The sequence below is a fragment of the Bidens hawaiensis genome, unplaced genomic scaffold (genome assembly GCF_021521415.1).
Source record: "Bidens hawaiensis isolate Kalapana, Puna unplaced genomic scaffold, B.hawaiensis_p1.1 tig00086312_1, whole genome shotgun sequence".
NCBI classification, from domain to species: domain Eukaryota; kingdom Viridiplantae; phylum Streptophyta; class Magnoliopsida; order Asterales; family Asteraceae; genus Bidens; species Bidens hawaiensis.
In genome coordinates this window covers 986-21175 of record NW_027504203.1, presented here as the reverse complement: position 1 = coordinate 21175, position 20190 = coordinate 986, and the positions used below count along the sequence as shown (strand labels likewise).

The 20190-nt window shown below is 37.4% G+C and overlaps 1 pseudogene across 1 annotated transcript; it reads left to right on the top strand.

Annotated features, from left to right (window-relative positions):
* The first annotated feature begins 2599 nt into the window (after positions 1-2599).
* LOC143607749 (kinesin-like protein KIN-UB) lies at positions 2600-13688 on the top strand (annotated as a pseudogene). Its single transcript, XR_013149031.1, has 16 exons — positions 2600-2702; positions 2794-2916; positions 3043-3227; positions 3335-3556; positions 3641-3797; positions 3877-4026; positions 5546-5634; positions 5828-6031; positions 6428-6547; positions 6685-6747; positions 11349-11420; positions 11516-11647; positions 12996-13065; positions 13147-13239; positions 13335-13463; positions 13549-13688. The product of XR_013149031.1 is annotated as a kinesin-like protein KIN-UB (transcript).
* The last annotated feature ends 6502 nt before the right edge of the window (positions 13689-20190 follow it).

Here is a 20190-nt window from a genome sequence, read left to right as displayed (position 1 = left end):
CATCAAATCTTTATAATAACTTAAAAAAAAAGAAATTTAACTTATGGGTATTTCCAGAAAATAAAAAAACTCTAAACTTACTGTTCCAAACTAAAAAAACAACCCATAATCTCACTGTTTAAATTCATCCTAATTTAAAATTAAATAATTCAAATAATCATACAAACTTGCTTCACTTAAATCATTCTTTTGTAATGATGATGAAGATGCCGTACTACGCTATATGAGATGCAACTATAAATATATTGCATTTTAATTATGCATAACTAATGACGTATCATGTATTTTTTTTGGTTATATAGCATTATGATATGCTGTGTGATTGTCTTTTTTTATATGAGCCGGCCTGACTTAACCCGACTTAAACGACCAAAGCGGATCGAAAAAGAAATTATATACCGATTTGACCCGACCCGTACAACCGAACTGGACCGAAGAAAAATTTATATAGCGATAAGCAACTGAGTGCTGACCCAAAGTTTTCCGACCCCTGCAAGAAAATTTTCTGGATCCGCAACTGCTCTGTATAGAATAACTTGACCCTATATATAATTCTCCAGTTAAGTTAATTGACCATTGTCTTAAAAAATAAACATTTTCAAAGTAAACCTATCGGTGAGAAATATGTATGTTATAAGAGCATTCTTATCCAGTTCCCTATCCCTATATCTATATATATCATATAATTATACTAAAAACACTATATTTCTCTTTCCTGTTTAATTAAATAATATTTTTTTATACCTTTTTCATTACAGTTTTCTCTCTCCATCTTATAATTTACAAAAAAATCATTACTTTTTCCTTAAATTTACAAATAATCATTACCTTTTTTCTCTCCACCCTATAATTTATACTCACAACCCCATCCTATAATTTACAAAACCTATTTACATAATTTTAGGAGATGGGTTGAGAATGCTCTAAAAGTAAGGTAAAAACATGAACAATCTCTAAAAGGCAAGCAGCTCAAACACAACAAAATAATATCATCCATCATCTGTTGATTTGTTTCTCCCACCTTTACATCTGGGCCCATACTCTCTTAACTCTATACCTTTTGTTTAAACTCAAAACCAACAACACACACACACTCTTTCACAATAATAAAACTCAATACAGTAGTAACAAACTTCAAAATCTCTCTCACATATATACTTCCATGTATTAGAAGCTAAACCCGATTCGATGGCTTCCTATCGAAACGGTAACGGTAGTAGCAGAGGTCCAGCCAACAAAGTAGTAGATCGTGCCAATCTTAGACCCTCTAATTCCTCCTTCAAATCCAAGACCAACTCTAACTCTAATGTTCGCCGGAGTGGCTCCGGTGCTGGACTTAGTGATGATTCAGGTGACTTTTTTTTTTTTCCTGATCTGAACCCGTTTTGGGTACCCAAGAGAAGAATCAAAAATGGGTTCTTCTTTTTTTTATAAAATTTTATTTTTTAATAGATTTTTTGCACAATTAAGCATAAATTACTAGGCTTTCTTTTTGCCCATTTTCACTAGTTAATGTTTTGAAAAATGATTTTTTGCCCATTACTAATTACACATAAATTACTAGTTAGGTTTTTTTTGCTCCTGCTCCTAATGTAAATGCTGATTTCAGTTATTTAGATTAGTGGTTTCTTTTTAATTGTTTTTTTTATATATATAATAATTTATGATGATATATTTTAGGACATTGGACTGGTTTGACTAGATTATGGTGTAGGTAGGACTAATAAAGTGTTATTCTAATTGCATGGTACAATTAAAGATCTTTTGTTTTTGTAAATGCTGAAATCTGAATGCTCATCTAGATTATTTAGATTTGTTTTATCATCAAAACCAAAAAAACCAGACCGAATTATCAACCGTTGGTTAGTAAAAACCGACATATTGGTTTTGGTTTGGTTTTGTGTTTTGTGAAAACCGAACCGAAATGTTTTATAAACTTGGATGTTTGTTTTATTAGTAAAGTGTTATCTTAATGGCATGATACCATTAGAGATCTTAGGACTGTTTTTGCACATGGATTGGGGGGCCAGGGTTATTGATTGCTGGTGTTGTAATAGATGAATCATGTATGTATACAGATTATGCTTAATAACGAGGAATATTAGGGTTTGAGCATTTAAAACGAAAATGTTTTAAGTGTTGTATGCTTGCTACATGATTATCCCAAAATGCAGGTTATAGAACCGTAGGATGCTTATTATACTCGCAACTATTTGTTGTATGTACATGTTGGCATTGAATATGGTTACAGTATGCGCAGTATTCTCACTGTACTAGCGTACTCTTATCCTAATCTTTTTAATAATTTCAAGTTGGCTAATCATCGGATGCCTGAATGCCACACCTGCACATGTAGCCTAGTACCTAGTTTCTCATAAAGAACATTTAGTGCAATCCTGTTTGTTGGTTTAGATGCTAAAGATGATTTTTTAAGTGCTGATTTTGGTGCCGCAACCGAGAGTTTGTAGTTCATAGCTGCATTTTGTTTTCTCCACTAAACATCAGCAAATCTTTTATTACAACCTACTTAGAGTAGGCTGGCTAAATCACCAACAACAAAATTACAGAGTTTAAAACTAATATCTTGAGTTGGTGTTGCAGTTTCTGGTCGCGTTCGAGTTGCTGTCAGATTGAGACCCCAAAATGCTGAGGAGATGGTGGCAGATGCTGATTTTGCTGATTGTGTGGAGTTGCAACCAGAGGTGTGAAAATGGAATTATGGTTTTTCAATTAGATTGTAGTTATTCATGTGATTACTCATGGTGACAGGTTTTTTTTTTAACTCTGTTTCAGTTTAAACGGTTGAAACTTCGAAAGAACAATTGGGATTCGGACACTTATGAATTCGATGAAGTGCTAACCGAATCTGCATCACAGAAGCGTGTTTATGAAGTTGTTGCAAAACCTGTAGTGGAGGTTGGTAGTATGATACTTTGAAGATTTTTCTACTTCTATTATTTTCTATCACGCAGCCTTTGTATGTTAAAACTTAAACCTCTTGTAACTTGTAAGCTGCAACTAAAATGATTTTGCATTTTTCAGAGTGTTCTAGATGGTTACAACGGGACGGTGATGGCTTATGGTCAAACTGGCACGGGGAAGACTTTTACTCTAGGACGCTTGGGTGATGAAGACACATCAGCACGTGGAATCATGGTCGTGCAATGGAGGATATACTTGCTAACATATCTCGGGATTTTGATTCTGTCATGATCTCATACTTGCAGGTATCTCTGTCTTTACACATATACTTGCTAACATATCTCGGGATTCTGATTCTGTCATGATTCTGCGGTTCTAATTTAGATAAAATTATTTTCTGAGTCATCTGCAGCTTTACATGGAGACAATCCAAGATCTCTTAAATCCAATAAACGATAACATTTCAATTGTTGAAGATCCAAAAACTGGTGACGTGTCTGTACCAGCTGCAACTCTGGTAGAGATACGAACGCACCATGATTTTATGGAGTTATTACGGTTGGGAGAAGCTCATAGAGTTGCTGCTAACACAAAACTGAATACCGAGTCTTCTCGTAGTCATGCTATTTTAATGGTAGTTAATAGTTTCATATTTGTAGCAGTTGCATGCGTTAATAATTATATAAAACTTGAGAAAATATTGTTAAAACTACTTTAGGTGCACGTCAAGAGGTCTGTTACTGATATGGAATCCGAGATCACAAGTGAAAGTTACCATTCGCTTCACATGAGCAAAAGCTCTAAGCCACCTGTTATTCGAAAAGGCAAATTAGTTGTTGTGGATCTTGCAGGCTCTGAGCGTGTTCACAAGTCAGGTGCGTGGTTATAATTTGCAATAATATTTTGTTAAGTAGGAGGCCTTTAATGTTATATAGTTACAACTTTTACTTTCAGGAAGCGAGGGACACACGCTAGAGGAAGCCAAATCTATAAATCTTTCGTTAAGTGCATTAGGAAAGTGCATAAATGCTCTTGCGGAGGATAGCCCTCATGTACCCGTTAGAGATTCCAAGTTGACGAGGCTGCTTAAAGATTCATTTGGAGGTCAGTTCTTTAGAATGTTATCAGTTTTTTCAATTTATTTTTTTACACTAGGATAGATCCCGTGTACTACACAGGGCGGTAATAAAACAAAAACAACAAAATAAATATAATATCATAAATAATTACAAACATTTTCAATTCATATCATAAAATTACATATAGATACGTTGTACATAAATTACATAATTACCGATCGCATATTATTGGTCATACTTCAATTTATGCTGCAAGTTTACGACAAAAAATGCCGCTTTCCCATATTATCAATTTGTAGGAAGATGGAAGTTAACCTTCTCCAAAAGTAGCTTTGGATGATTCTCCTCTTCCATTTGACGGTCACCGAATGAATTAGAAAGCAAAAAAGGTGTAGCTAAGCTAAGCATGTTTGTATGAGATTTACCACATCCACACAAAATGTAAACAAATTTACGCAATACATACCTCTGCTGCAAGAGACATGTTTACATCAATGCCCATTGAAGCAGAGTGCTTTTGTTAAGCTTCAAACCAGCCATTCTACCATCCTCATCTTTTAACATCTATAAACATCAAAACTGTGACAATTCATAAACATAGGTTTATACATAAACATACAGTAAGATACTTACGCGATCGAGCAATGGTGTAGTAGAGCACACATAGTTTATGAGGAAATATGTTTTGTAACTTTAAAAGGTTCAATTTTTAATTTGCAGTTAAAGCTGGCTTCAATGACTTCAATTTTTTGTAAATTAAATTTAGAGTTAAAAGCTGTTTGAATGAGACAGTTTCCATTTTCTTAATTAATGGAGACTTAATAAATGATAGCTGCATAATGTTTTATTACGTTATATTATCTTAATTAGAAAGCAGTTGTTGCAATTATATTTTTTAAATAATCAATTAGGAAATAAATTTTGCAGTACTAAACCAATGCTAAACATATATGAGTAAGGGTATCATGTGAGTGACTGGTTTTTAGTAGAGTGTGCGCATAAAAAGAGATTTAATTCTTTATGTTATGCGAAATGTACATTACAAAGGCAGATAATAAAATATACTTACAATATGTAGAGATTCTTGTCATACATAAATTTGTAATTCTTCATTTAACGAAGTGATCTAACGTTTTGTTTTAAGTCATCTGCAGATTGAATTATTAAATCTGCCAAAATTCTTGTGAGAACCTTTTAACAAATAAATTGGAATCCATATTTAAGAGGCAAACAAAGTAAACGGGATTAATAATGTGAAATTTCTATTGTTCAATGTCTGATCAATCTCCATGTTATCAACATTTTCATTATCATATTAGATTTTAGAAGCACACATTTATATGTAGATGTTATGTTAATTACATATGGAGAACCCAAAGGTTTAATTTTTTAATTTTGAGTTAAATGACACATGGCAATTTGAGGGATTAGTAAGTTGCTACATATGATTGAAAGGAGCCAGAGAAGGACATGTGGCATTAGATAGTTTTCTTTTAATATATACGTAAGATGTTTATCTTATATTCAAGCATCTGTGTTTGCAGGTACTGCAAGAACATCATTAATTGTAACTGTTGGCCCGTCTCCACGGCATCGTGCAGAAACTGCGAGTACGATATTATTTGGACAAAGGGTGAGCAACCTACCTTTTGAAAGCTGTCAAATTACGAAAACTAACAAACAATGTTTTCTGTTTTACGGTCACTGTTTTCTGCATAAAGTTGACCGTTTGCTGAAACATTGACTAGAATCCACATAGTAAAATCATAAAGCACGAGGTCTCAATTGTTTAAATAGTTATTTTTGTTACATTTAATCTATTACAGGCTATGAAGGTAGAGAACATGTTGAAAATCAAGGAGGAATTTGATTACAAAAGTTTGTGTAAAAGGCTTGAGACACAAATTGACAAACTAATTGCAGAAAATGAAAGACAGCAGAAAGCATTTGAGGATGAAATTGAAAGGACAGCGATAGAAGCACAACAACGCATATCCGAGGCTGAAATTAATTATAAAGAAGCTTTAGAGGTTAGCTTGCAGATTTGTGTTCGCAATTTAACTTTTTTCATTTCAATACATACAATATAGTTGTCATTCTAGCAAACTGCATGAAATAGAAACAAAGTTTATACGTTTTTCAAAAGTGAAACTAAGTTACATTTTATTATTGGTTGTAGCAATGCATGACATGTTCACACTCAACCGGTATCAGGTCTATTTTACTGATATTTTAAAAATTGCTGATGTGGCATATTATATCTCATTTTAGCGCACATGTATATCTCACTTGGCAACTGACTTGACATTTAATAATTATTTTAAGTTGTATATAAAAAGCTACCTTATAAACTTGTAAACTTTCTTTTTTCAACATAAGCAATTGTTTCCAGGCATTTTTGCTAATCCTGTAATGTTTCGTCATAGACGGAGAAAATGAAATGCCAGATGGACTACATGGAATCAATAAAAAAGCTAGAAGAAAAGTGGATGAACAACCATTCGAAACATGGAACCAATGGCTTTACAAATGGCAATCATGGAGAGGTATCAAATTATCAATCCGGAATATTTAAGATATTAAAGAGGTTTTTAATCTCAAAGCAATGCATATCTAATGATTTCACTATCACTATAAATTCTACAACTTTTAACACATATTTTCCCGTACTTTTAATCATTAGGGTAACGATCATGCCAATGATGACGTTAGAGAATTAAAAATAAAGCTTCAGAAGAAATAAACCGTGTTATTGAATTGAATTGATATTGATATTGATTTCTGAATGATTGATTACAATAGAGAGCATTGATATATATATACCTAATCTATATTAAGTAAGTAAACTAGGGCCTGCTCTATTATGTCTAACATTCCCCCGCAAGTTGAGGGCGGGGTACGACCTGCAACTTGGACCGTAGAAGTAAGAAACGTTGAGATGGCAGTGGTTTGGTAAAGATGTCAGTGACTTGATCATGAGTGGAAATAAACTGAACCTTTAGCTTCCGTTGGGCCACTTTTTCTCTAACAAAGTGAAAATCAACCTCTACATGTTTTGTCCGAGCATGAAAGACAGGATTGGCAGAAAGGTAGGTTGCTCCAAGATTGTCACACCATAATGTAGGAGACGACTTTGGGACAATACCAAGTTCACTGAGAAGAGCCTCTAGCCATGTTAGTTCAGCAACAGTGTCAGCAAGCGCTTTGTACTCAGATTTTGTTGAAGACCGGGAGACTGTTCGCTGTTTTCTTGCATTTCAAGAGATTAAGTTCGATCCAAAATAGACTGCGAATCCCCCCGTGGATCGACAGTCGTCCGGACAACCAGCCCAGTCAGCGTCCGAGTAAGCTTTGTGACTATTCGACCATTGGAAATCAGTAAAGGCATGAAGATTTGTTGAGGAAGCATGTCGAATAAACAATCCATAATGCGATGTGCCTTTGAGATAGCGAATGATACGTTTGACCGCCGACCAATGATTGTCCGTAGGAGCATGCATATATTGGCAAACTTTGTTAACTGCATAGGTTATATCAGGCCGTGAAAGAGTGACATATTGCAGTGCTCCGACGGCTTGTCTGAATTTGGTTGGATCGGATAAGGGAGCACTATCACCAAGAGATAAAATCTGAGAACTGCTCATCGGAGAGGGTACGGGCTTGCAGTCCGCTAAGCCGGTTTTGGTGATGAGCTCCGAGATGTATTTCCGTTGAGAGAGAATAATGTTCTTCCCTTGAGGTACAATTTCAATCCCCAAAAAATAGTGCAAGGCACCCAAATCTTTAACCGCAAAGGCAGAGCTAAGCTTGCTTATTACCTCGTTGATGGCATTAGGATTATTACCTGTGACGATGATATCGTCAACATAAACAAGGAGATACACCAGCGTACCGTTGTTTTTCAAAATGAAAAGAGACGGGTCAGTTGTCGACCCATTGAACCCGATGGAGTGAAGAGTGCCAGATAGCCGATGAAACCAAGCTCTAGGTGCCTGCTTAAGCCCATATAAGGACTTATGAAGAAGACAAACGTGATTGGGTTTGTCCTTATCAACAAAGCCCGCGGGTTGGCGCATGTATACGGTCTCTTCTAAGTCTCCATGTAAGAACGCATTCTGAACGTCAAGTTGGCGTAGTGGCCACTCATTTGTCACTGCCAAGGAGAGGAGAACCCGGATGGTGGTAGCTTTTATGACGGGACTGAATGTCTCCTGGTAATCAATTCCGGGTTGTTGACGATAGCCCTTGGCAACAAGGCGAGCTTTGAATCGAGTGAATTTTCCATCTTGATCTTTCTTTAACCTGTACACCCACTTAGAGTCAATAACATTAGTATTTTGGACAGGTGGAACAAGAGACCATGTGCCATTTTTCGCTAGCGCGGTAAACTCTTCGTTCATGGCATTGCGCCACTCCGGCGACTTGTTGGCGGCGGTAAAGGAGGTAGGTTCAGAGGTGAGAGAAGAGTAACATGAGGTCTGAAAGGAAGCGGGAGAATAACGAGTTACAGGGGTGGGATTTGGCCGCAAATTGGCAGGCCGAGGGCGAGGTTGGGGAGGCTGTTGGGGCTGATTTGGGGCTGAAGGAGCAACTGAAGGGGTGTGTTGGCTTGAAGCCGAGGGTGAAGAGGGTGGGGATGGGTCATTAGGAGGTGTAGAATGGGTTGGAATTGTGGAGGGATCCGAGTAAGTAGAGTAATAAGGATCCGGGTTGGGGGTAGGTTCCGGTTTGGATTTCTGTGCACACGGGAAGAATTCCTCATCAAAACGAACGTGTCTGGCGACATAGACCCGATCAGTGGGTAAGTCAAGACAACGATAACCATGATGAACGGGGCTATAACCAAGAAAGAGACAAGGGGTAGAACGGAAGTCCATTTTGTGAGGATTGTAGGGACGGAGATAAGGAAAGCATTGACAACCAAATACGCGAAGAAACGAGTAATCGGGAGGGCGGTGAAAGATATGTTGGTAGGGAGACTTGTTGGAATTTGAACGCGAGGGCATGCGATTGATAAAAAAAACCGCCGTTTCAAAGGCAAAGTGCCAAAAACGTTCTGGTAGGTGGGATTGGGCTAGAAGGGCAAGACCCGTTTCAACCACATGGCGGTGACGGCGTTCAACCGTACCATTTTGTTCACTCGTGTGAGGGCACGAGCGACGATGAACAATTCCAAGGGACGAGAGAAGGGGGGATAAGCTTCGAAATTCAACCCCCCCCCCCCCAATCAGTTTGAACGTTCTTAATTTTTGTGTTGAATTGACGTTCTGCCATGGTAATAAATGATTGAAAAGTCTGGTATACGTCTGATTTTTGTGCCAACGGAAAGTACCACATGTATCTAGTATGGTGGTCAACACACAAAAGAAAATATCGATGACCATCAGAAGATAAAGTAGGAGCTGGTCCCCAAACATCACAATAAATCAAATCCAAAATATTATTGCTACGAAAATTAGAAACAGATAACGAAAGTTTAGACGACTTTCCCATTTGGCAGGGAGTACATAAAGAACAAAGTTTATTCAAAACAGGTAAAGAGAAAGCAGAAACAATTGATTGAAAAACACGAGCATGCGGGTGTCCAAGACGATTGTGCCAGATGGTTGACGAAGCTTTAGTAGCGGTAAAGGAGACACGTGGAATAGACTTCAGTTGTGGTAGGCTAAGCGAGTATAAACCATCTTTACTTGGACCCATGAGTTGGATATGCCGTGTAGACTCGTCCTTCACAACAAAAAAAGACGAATGAAATTCAAAGAAAACATTGTTTTCAGTACAAAATTGTTGGACGGAAAGAAGATTCTTTTTGATTTGAGGAACATGCAAGATGTTAGAAAGATTTAACGTTTTGTTTGGAGAATAGAATTTAGAAGAACCAACATGAAAGATAGGAAGAGGATTACCGTCGCCAACATGGAGTGCTTCATTACCAACGTATGGTTCAGAGTTATCCAAGCTTGTCAAATCCGGTGTAACGTGACTGTTGGACCCTGTGTCAGGAAACCATGGGGAGTGGCCGGATTGAGAAGCATTTTCCGAGAAAGAAGCATAGTTAGCCTGCGGTTGTTGTCGAGCATTGCCTGGCCCGGACTGATTTGGACATTGAGATGGAATGTGAGCAATACCGCATCTGTTACAATGTCCATAAACTGTGTTTTGGGTGGATGCCCAAGCAAATTGTTGGGTGCGATTGTTGCTTCGACCTTCGTCGCGGTTGCGAGAATAGTTTCCTCGGTTGTTGTTGTTGCGATAGTTGCCTCTTCGGTTGCCACGGTTGCCACGAGCTGCATAGAAAGCTTGCGGTTGAGGATTAGGAGAGGCCGTGGGGCTCAACTGAAGACCAAGTTGAGAGGCAATTTGTTGCAGTGATTGAAGTTGTGATGATTGAATAGCATTAGGACGAATCAGGGAGTCCGTAGTTGCTGTGAAAGCTTGTGGCACAGCAGGGGCAGATTTGGAATACATGAAATCATGATCTTTCAACAAGCCATGGAGTTCAACGAACGTTACTGGTGGTACTCGGCCAAGCAGGGAAGACTTTAATGGGTTGTATTCTGGTCGAAGACCAGATATGGCGAGCATGACCAATTCTTTATCTGGTACAGGAGCGTTGATATTGGCAAGGGCATTAGCATACTCTTGAGCACGAGTCAAATAAGCAATTGGAGTTTCATCACCTTTTTGTTCAATGCGCATGAGTTGAATCCGGAGAGAATACTCGCGTGTTGGATTACTCGGCGCATAGGCACGAGCAAGGGCAAGCCATAATTCTCTGGAGGTCGGGCCTTGAACATGTTGAAAGGACGCTTCAGAGATGGTTGAAGTAATAATCATTCGAACATGAGCATCATTAGTGATCCAGTGGAGATAACTAGGGTTATCAACCGAGGCTGTATCTGTTGTAGCGGCTGTCTTTGAAGGTGGACACTTGATTGTTCCATCCACGTAGCCAAAAAGGTTGTTGGTTATGAGAAATGGTTGAATCATCTCCTTCCAGAACCCATAGTTGGTGGGTGTTAAAGAGAACGCGAACTTATGTGAGTTGTGAGCAGTTTTCTCTGCAGTGGAGAAGGAACTGATCATGGCCATTGGTAAAGAAATCGAGAAGGAAGAAGGCTGCTTGGGCAGCGATTGAGTGTTGGCGTCGGGGTTGGGATTAGGGCCTGTGACGGCAGAATTAGGGTTAGGTTAATCTTGGCTCTGATACCAAAATAAACCGTGTTATTGAATTGAATTGATATTGATTTCTGAATGATTGATTACAACAGAGAGCATTGATATATATATACCTAATCTATATTAAGTAAGTAAACTAGGGCCGGCTCTATTATGTCTAACAAGAAGGAAATGGCTTTGAGAAAACAAGCTGAAGAAGAGATCCAAAATCTTAAGAATTCACAACTTGATCCTACGGAGGTCTGAATTTTCGTTTTCATTTAAAAATTCACAATATTTTTAAATTCTGTTTACTGGTATACATATTGCATCACATATTTCTCTTAATGGATTAGGCAGGAGTAAATGCTGATGTCATAAAGCTCCAAAATTTACTAGATGACGAGGGTCGTCAGAAACAAAAACTTGAGGAAGAAGTTTTGCTATTGCAAAGCAGATTGTCACAACTGACTTTCAGTTCTGGTCAGGTAAAAATTGATCTTTATACGCAATAAATCTTTGTTAACTTGGTTTTAAAATGTGTGATGCACTCCAATGCGTTTTGATCCAAAAAGCCGATGCGCACACATCACGTATGGGAGGCCTTTATATCATAGTTATCAAAAGCGATTGATTTTGACGCCTAGGCGCAATTTTCAGATGAAGCGTTGGTAAACCACCTCATGCTAGTCAAGGTGCATTTCTTGGAGAAAAATCCGTTTTTTGATTTTGATTTTTTTTGATTTTCTTTTTATTTCTTTTGATTTATCATCAGCTGACCGATAATAATTACCTTAAAAAACGGATTTGATTAATTTACTCTATTCTTAGTATAAACTTATTGATTATTCTGGCTTTTGATTGTTAATTTGGAAGATGAATGCTTACATGATTTTCCTATTGTTAGTAATTACAATATGTAATATATTTGTTATATTGCAATGCAAATTACCGATTTTGCTTTGCTTTACCATTTTGCAATATGTTTCTTTATTCTTATTTAGTTTTGCTTGATAATTACAACATTCAGATATTCTCATAGTTTAATAGTTACAATATGCTTCTTATATTATGTTTTTGCTTTACCAATTTTAATTTGCAAGATTGCTATAAAATACTTTGTTTTGTTTTACTGATTTTAATTTGCAATATTGCTATAAATTATTTTGCTTTGGATATTTGGGGTTTTGTACTTTCAGTATTGGTTAATTTTTCGTATTTGAAATGTTATTCAAGTTTTTGGGGTTTTGATCTTTTGGTATTGGTTAATGTTTGGGACTTGAACTATGTTATTCAAGTTATATATATATATATATATATATATATATATATATATATATATATATATATATATATATATTTAAATTCATTGCGCGCTTTTTTTTCTCGGGTCCTCACTTTTTTTGCGCCTAGGCCCTAGGCGAGGCCTATGCGCCGTAAGTGCGCTTAGCGCATTTGATAAGTATGGTTTATATTAAAAATGCTAAAAACTTAATACTTGAGCTTGCTATCTTTAAAACACCAAAAAATAAGAGAGATCAAAATAAATAACTTTAGAAAAGCTATAGTACGACCAAAGGTTATGTATAACCATCATAAGCCTTTAACTTTATGTGTACATTTAGTTTGTGCATAAGGTACAAGTAAACTTTGCAGGAACTGCGTTCACCAGACCGCATCACACATTATGTGAATTAGAGCGCATCATCGTCGCATCTTGGATTCGCAGCGCATGACTAATTATGCGCATATTTTAAAACCAAGCTTGCTACTTCTTTTATATTATTTATATTATAGAAGGAGGTGAACATTTGAGATGATTTTTTGTTGTTTCAGCCAAGAAACTCACAACTTGATAATCAAGGTAATGGAGAGAGAGCTTCGATAGCCAATCTTCACGAACATGGTATGCAAAATTTGCACTTTTAATGGTATTATAAAGTAGCTTATGTTATTAACTTTTTTGCATTTATCTCAAACTGAATAGTTGGATTGCAAAAGATCTTGTCTTTGCTAGAATCAGAAGATCCAAATGTACGTTTGCATGCAGTTAAAGTGGTGGCCAATTTAGCAGCTGAAGGTCATTGTTTCTTGAAGCCTTCTTATCAAACAAATATCTTCCATTTCAAGTATTGTTCGTTTGATTGATTATTTCTGAAGTTACGTAATATGCAGATACTAATCAAGAAAGAATAGTTGAAGCTGGTGGTCTGTCATCCTTGCTGGCACTCCTTAGAAGTAGAAGCTTTGATGAAACGATTTGCAGAATAGCAGCCGGTGCCATTGCAAATCTTGCAATGAATGGTTTGTGTGTTTTATTATGGACTGTTTATTTATGTATAGGATTAACTTATTTTGATTATTTTTATGACATTTATGGTTGATGCAGAAGCTAATCAAGAATTAATTATGGCTCAAGATGGGATTAGTTTGCTGGCAATGACAGCAGCTGATGCTGAGGATCCACAGACTTTACGAATGGTAGCAGGAGCTATTGCCAATCTATGTGGAAATGGTAATGCTAAATAATTTGTATTTAATATTTATATAATTACTTTATTACATGATAAGATCTAAAATCAAGCAGGCAACTTTTATTCAAAATGAGATAAACAGCCCGATTCGAGAGGGGCAATGTCTCCAATTACACAATACTTTGATAATGAAAAACTAGAATGAGGAATACAAAAGTAAGAAGCCTGCTTTTATTAACCCAAAACATGTAACTGCTGGCATAGGAATAGCTCCTCACTCTTTTATCTTCCTGTTAATAAAGGGCATAGTAAATGCTTCCCACTCTTCCAACTTACCGCTAACTCCTTGACCAAGTGGATCCAGCTTAAGCCCAAAAACAGAATTCAGCTGGCCTGTATTAGCAGTTGTGGCCCGTTTCCTTCTTCTCGAGTATACTTTAATTGGGCCTTTATCATTACTTTCCTCCCGGTAAAACGCCTTATCCTCAAGGCGGAATGTGGGAAATTGTTCTGCCAACAAATCATAGGATTCCCAGGTGGCTTCTTCCATTGGACGATTACACCAAGCAATTCCAGAACCAAATGATCAGCTTCGGAAATCCAACGATGAGCAATAATAGAACTTGGTTGTAAGTCAATTTCCCAGTCTTTAGTGATGGGTAATGGAGGTTGCTGGTTAGAAGAGAAAGATCCATGGGCGGGTTTAAGCATGGACACATGGAACACCTGGTGAATTCTAGCAGTAGGTGGGAGCTCCAATTCATAAGCAACTGGTCCCCCTACACATTTAATACGATATGGATCGAAAAAGCGTGGAGAATGTTTTTCATAGCGACGTTTGGCTAAACTTTTTTGACGGTAGGGCTGAATTGTTAGGAACACAAAATCCCCATCCTAAAATATTAGATCTCGTCGTTTGTGGTTAGCTTGATTCTTCATCCGGTCTTGGGCCCTTTTGAGATTGTTTCTAAGAAGCTTAACATATCATCCCGGTCTACTAACTGTTGCTCCAATTCTGCATTTTTTGTCTCTCCCATGGCATAAGGAAGGAAGGAGGCTCCCTGATAGAACCCCTAAACTTAAGAAATTTAAGGATAGTTGGCCCGATTCGAGATGGGCTAGTCTCCGGTTAGCCGATTCGAGATGGCAATTCTCCAAACATAAGGTTAACAGACCCCAATATTTTTAATATATAAAGCATGGATACTGTAGAACCTAAAACAAGATCCTACAAATAGACGCAACTTTATAATAATTGTTGCGGTTACTTAGACCGTTCATTGTCCTCACCCATTTGTCTCTCTTGGACCCTTCAGCTTACGAAGGGTTTGTATCATTCCCTACCATAAACAACAGTGAAGGGAGTGGTGCTTGTTGCCGTGTGATACCCCGTGTTATACGATTATTCAACCCATGGTGAATAAGTACTCCACTTTGTAGGTTGTTCACTGGCAAAACATCGTAAATAGGCTTTAAGGCAACGGTTTAAGACTTAAGTCTGCACATGCGTCTGGGGATGGTAACTTGTACTCAATTGGAGCTTAGTTTGGCTTAAGCGAAATAGTTCCTGCCAAAAGTGGCTGAGAAAAACAACGTCTCTGTAAGATATGATGGATCACGGGAATCCATGCAAGCGAATTACTTATAAAAAATTGCAGCCACTCCTTTTGCAGTGAATGTATGTGAGGCAGATAAAATGAGCATATTTGTTCAAACGATCAACCACCACTAATATAGTATCATAACGACCAGAAGGAGGTAGGCCGACTATAAAGTCCATTGAGAGATCCTGCCATGCCATGACCACTGGTTGGGGTGTCATGTGCCTCATGTAACTTCTTGAGATCAGGTACTTCAGGTATCACTAAGCGTCCTTTATAAAATAGAAAGTGATCTATGATGGAGAAGCCAGCAACTAATGATGTGTCAGCTTGTAATTGTTGACAATATCTGATGGAGTCTAGAATCTGGACTCAAACAAACAATTCAATTACAGAAACATAATAACCCGATTCGAGATGGGAGGTCTCCGATTACCCAATTCGAGATGGGAAGTCTCCAATACAAGGTTAAAGAAAACCTAATACTTAGATAATAATAAACATTGACCACCTCCTCGCTAGAACAAAGGATATAAATAAGCACTAGTAGAATAATAACTTGCCCTAAACTTTAGCTACCCTTTATTAATAGAATAATAACCGGTCCTAAATTTTAGCTACTCATTAACCCAATATCCCCTCTTTTAATAACTGATTTGACCAAGATATGAGACTGTATCAATACATCCCGGCCGCACAAACGACTTGTCTTCAAGTCGAAAATCTGATAGTTGTGCCAAGCGATCAACCATTCAATTATAGGCTGACCCGCTTCATAGATCCATCCATAAGCTAGAGCAAATTGTGAAGGCCCTACGATATCCTTGTCTTTTGCATCTACACCCCGCCTTGATGACCATTTGATTTCAGCGATTTTCTTCTTATCATGTGTGTCCCCTGTAATTGCGGTTGGTTGTTCAGATTCGATATTCTTTTCCCCTTCCCCCGATTCCAACAGTTTGCATGTTAGGAATCGCGCGTGCTTCACAGAATCATATATGCCTGGAAGGATTTTAGTCATGAGCGGCGATTTGATCGGATGTAAGACTGCTACCACCGCTACCCCTGGTTTGCACCATCATTCCTTTAAATGTTTCCCGGCATTGGAACCAAATGATAAGAGTCTAGAATTTGGACTCAAACAAACGATTCAATTATTGAAACATAATAGCCCGATTCGAGATGGGAGGTCTCCGATTACCCAATTCGAGATGGGAAGTCTCCAATACAAGGTTAAAGACAACCTAATACTTAGATAATAATAAACATCGACATCCTCCTCACTAGAACAAAAGATATAAATAAGCACTAGTAGAATAATAACTTGCCCTAAACTTTAGCTACCATTTAATTATAGAATAATAATCGCTCCTAACTTTCAGCTACGTATTAACCCGATATCCCCTCTTTTAATAACTGATTTGACCAAGATATGGGACCGTATCAATACATCCCGGCCGCACAAATGACTTGTCCTCAAGTCGAAAATCTGATAATTGTGCCAGGCAATCAACCATTCAATTATAGGCTGACTCGATCCATAGATCCATCCATAAGCTAGAGCAAATTGTGAAGGCCCTACGATATCCTTGTCTTTGCATCTACACCCTGCCTTGATGACCATTTGATTTCAGCGATTTCCTTCTTATCATGTGTGTCCCCTGTAATTGCGGTTGGTTGTTCAGAGTCGATATTCTTTACCCCTTCCCCCGATTCCAACAGTTTGCATGTTAGGAATCGCGCGTGCTTCACAGAATCATATATGCGTGGAAGGAATTTAGGAAGGAGTTGCGATGACTGAGTAACAACCGATAAGTTAGGTTTGAAGGCATGTGTTGCTACTAGGTTTCTGTTGGGCTTTGTATGACCAACTTTGGACTTGGATTCAAGGAACACACTCATGGCATTAGGTTCATGAGTTTTATTTCCAAAAACTGATGACTATTTTTCTGGTCAAAAGAGTTGACCATCTCGCCTCTTTTTTCGGCCATTAAAAGTAGTTGTCATCTCTTATCATTATCATCTGGGACTTGATATCTGCAACATCACCCCTCAATCGTGAGAGTATGGTGTCAAGCTTGGTGGCGATGGCTGCCAATTGAGCGGCGATTTGATCGGATGTAAGACTGCCACCACCGCTGCCCCCGGTTTGCACCATCATTCCTTTAAATGTTTCCCGGCAATGGAACCAAATGATAGAGTCTAGAATTTGGACTCAAACAAACGATTCAATTATTGAAACATAATAACCCGATTTGAGATGGGAGGTCTCCGATTACCCAATTCGAGATGGGAAGTCTCCGATACAAAGTTAAAGAAAACCTAATACTTAGATAATAATAAACATTCGCATCCTCCTCACTAGAACAAAAGATATAAATAAGCACCGGTAGGATAATAACCTGCCCTAAACTTTAGCTACCATTTAATTATAGAATAATAACCGGTCCTAAATTTCAGCTACTCATTAACCCGATATCCCCTCTTTTTATAACTGATTTGATCAAGATATGGGACCGTATCAATATCACTCGTAACTGGGTCATTTTGGAGTCCGCGTTTGATGTCTGCCACCTCTACACAATAAGGCACTATCAGTGTTAATAATTCACCCGAATGGGGTCGGTGTGATAAGGCATTGCTCCTTTATTTTCTTTCCCTGGTTTGTGAATAATAGAGAAGTCATAAGGCATAAGTTTTAATAGTAGACGTTGCTTGGTAGTTGTAATCTGCTACTCAAGTAAGAACTTCAAGGTGCAATGATCGGCACAGATGAGAAAATGTTGGCCAAGCAGGTAATGACTCCACTTTTGTACTGCCAATACTGAAGCTAACAGCTCTCAATCATAAACTGATTTAAATCGACTAGAAGGGAGTTAAACTTGATAATTGTAGATGTTTTGTATTATCTTAATGTGAGAATTACCTGGATATATATCAATCAATCAATCAATCAATCATACCCAGTAAAATCCCACCGACAGCAGAGCTATAGGTAGGGTCTGGGGAGGGTGGGATGTAGGCACACCTTACCTCTATCCAAAGGAATAAAGAGGTGGCTTCCAGAGAGACCCTCGGCTCTAAGAACATGTGTATGAAGCAAAAAAAGGAAATCAAAGTTTAACAGTTATATAAAAACTACTACTAATTATAATAATATTAATAAAAAGGTCACAGTTTAACCGCAATATAAAAGCTAATACTAATAATAATAAAATATGTAAGGGAAATACCATTATGGTATGTGACCTAAATAAGTTATATATACCTGGATATATATAGATAGCATAATCATGAAACCCTAGAGTCTATTCATATCCCATGTCCCGTGTCTGTTCATATTCCAAGCCTGTTCATGTTCAGTCCAATGCTCCCCCGCAAGCTAAGCGTGAGAGGTTTTGGCTTGATAATGTAATTACTAATAAAAGTAAACCAGATTCAGTCCATTAAGGTGACTTTGGAACGTCAAGCTACATCAGCCCCATTGTCATCCTCTTTTGCTTTGTTTTGTTTGCGGTTAAAGTTGCAGCGCGGGCGAACGGTTGTTTTCTGGCGAGTGTTCCAGTTCTCTCTCCACAAAGGTTTCCTACGACCATCTTTGGCTCTGTCCATGAGTGTCTTCTTCGTTTAGTTCACCCCTGTTCCTTCATAACCATTCCGCTGTTGTGTAGAGGCATAAGACGGCATCACATTGTGGTGATGACGGCTAGGGGGCCTTTGCTGCAGTTTGTTTCTGCATACCCTAGCATTTGTCTGTAACGGCGGCAGTTGGAGAGGTGATGATGTTGTGACAGAAATGGCAGCAACCTATTATGGAGATTGGGTTTGGAGTGATGGTGATTGTTGTTACTGTGGCGTACATGCACGATGGCTATAAGATACTGATGGTGATTATCTATGGTGGTTGTGGCTGTGATCTTGTTATTTAAAATAAAAGCAATTAAACTAGAAAGCTTGTAAGAGAGGTTGTGGGTGGGGCCACGACAGTGGTCGGCCGCACCACGGCGGTTGCTATTGTTGGTTGTAACCTAGCCTTGATACCAAGTTAAACTTGATAATTGTAGATGTTTTGTATTATCTTAATATGAGAATTACATGGATATATATATATATATATGTATATGTATATATATATGTATATATTTATAGGGAGATGATCAAGAGAGTACTCCTTAAAGAGAGAGCTAGAGAACTAAATAAAGAAATATTTTTAATTTAATTAAAAAAAATATTTTTAAATTTCCGTTTTTGCCATTATTCTTATATTTTGTTACCATTCACTCGAAAAAAATAAAAAAATAATAATAAAAAAACTCGTTGTAGTGCACATATGCAACACATCGACTTTTTTTTATTGCATATGTGCACTCGTGTATATTTTGATATGTGCAATAATGTTGAATAGCATATATGTAATTTTTTGTATTGTATTGGTGCAATAGCGTTATATTATATACAAAAATACCAAAAAACAATACAGTGCATATGTGCATTAGTGTTGTATTATGTATATGCGATAGTGTGTTTTGAGTACAACTATTAGTGTTGTATTTGCATATATTCAATAGTGTGTATTGTATAATGCAATTGTGTTATATTATATGCAATAAAACACTATTGTATATATGCAATACACATTAGTGCACATATGCACTATATTGACCGTTTTTTTTAGGAACAATATCATCTTATTAGGAGGAAAGAAAAAAAAATCGCAAAATATTTTTTTAAAAAAAGTTAAAAATAATTTTTATTAGTTCTCTAGTTCTCTCTTTAAGAGGAGTTCTCTCTAGATCCCACCCATATATATATATATATATAGCATAATCATGAAACCCTAGAGTCTATTCATATCCCGTGTCTGTTCATATTTAGTCAGTAGTCTAATAAAGGGGAAAATCCCTTGCTAAAAATAGGCCATGGGGTGTTCTGCTTGAGACAATATCGCCCCCACAC